This window comes from Limulus polyphemus, unplaced genomic scaffold (genome assembly GCF_000517525.1).
Source record: "Limulus polyphemus unplaced genomic scaffold, Limulus_polyphemus-2.1.2 Scaffold1162, whole genome shotgun sequence".
Lineage (NCBI taxonomy): Eukaryota > Metazoa > Arthropoda > Merostomata > Xiphosura > Limulidae > Limulus > Limulus polyphemus.
Genome location: NW_013666772.1, coordinates 72,108 through 73,791, shown reverse-complemented (window position 1 = coordinate 73,791; position 1,684 = coordinate 72,108).

Sequence of the window (1,684 nt, the reverse complement as noted above, 5' to 3'; positions counted from 1 at the left end):
AAAAGAAAATACAAACGAGTTTTTCTCAGCATAATGGTGTTAAGCGTCCTGTGAGAACTTATGAAAAAAATAAAGAGCTTGATAAATAAGCTCATGAACAACTAACCCCTATGCAAAGTTTTCTATATCTATATCCGTTTGTTAAGTATCAGAATGATTGATAATTATTAATAATAAATAAATAAAACCATAACAATGAAAACCTTTCTTACTCATACAAAAGCACAAATTTTTTTTTTACTTGAAGAGTAACTTAAACTAATTCTATTTTGAGTAGACATGCAATGTTTCTGTGGACAAAAGTACACAGATTGTTTAAAATGTTTTGAACATATATCAGATTTTCTTTATCTTTTTGAAAGTAATAAAAATTTACTAACTAATTTTGAGAAAAGTCCAACTCGTATCATCTTGTAACTTGCATTTTTTATTGGTAATATGCAACTGTTATTTAGTTTGTAAAGTTGACATTATCTAAACCATTCATATAATGGTTTGAAAAAAGTATTTTTAGAATTAGCTAGCTTTAGAATTATCAAACCAAATATTGTCAAATGTCAAGATCAACCAAACATTAAGCAAGTTAAATATATAAATTACAAGTTTCTATAATATAATATCTTACTTACTCTTAACTGTTACAAAAGCTATTTCAGATGGGTTTGCAGTTCTTCACAAGTTGTGATGTTAGGTATAAGACTATTTTACAATAACACTAAATATTATCAAAATGATTTCAATATCTATTGAACATTAACTTCTTTTCTTGAAATATATGCATCTCAAGTTAAATTCCAAACTCCTTAAATTATTTGCAGTATTAAGCTTAACAACTCAAAAGACACACAAAAACAAACAACATACAAATCTATAATCCTATAAGCACAATATATTTATCCATCTAACTGTTCAGTTATGTAGAGAAACTCTATAGACACTGAAACTGAAACACTTCTAGACTATTGTAAGGTGACTGTTTTTATGCTTTATTAGTTTTGATGTTATATCATCATAAACCTCTTTTAATGTTCGTTTTTGTTATAATTTATATTTAATGGTTTACACACAATGTTCAAACACATCATGCACCGATCTAGTTTATTCAGAAGAATAAAAAGTTTTAATACTATGAATATAGTTTCTGCTAATAGGAAAGGGGCATTTTTGAAAATGTTTTGTAATTTCTTTTTTTATTTACAAATATACATAGGTATTATTTTTTTCATAGTTAGAACATATTATTGTAAAATGTGACATGGGTAATACCAATTAACTGAACTAATTTCAAGAAAGTACTTAAAACTATAAAATTAAAATTACAGAAGAATTACCAAGAAGCTAACCACTTATCAGTAATCATACAAATGTATTTATTCTTTTAATGCTTCAGAGCAGTCTAAAATATATCTTTGCTAAATGACTGACAAGTAATTTGTAAAAGAATAAGCTTCTATAGTAATCCTTGCACATAAATAGTAAATTTTGATGAAAAAATTTAAATATTTTTTTTGCAAAAGAGAAAAAAACAATCAAGAAGTCTAAGAAATTACAATATGCTCCAATAATTTCCACTTAGTATATAATTAAAATGATGAATTTCTTTTAAACTAGACAAGACTAGAACAGTAGAACTTTTCAGAGGTATAAATTCTTCATCTGTTAACCACATAAAAAACAACAACAA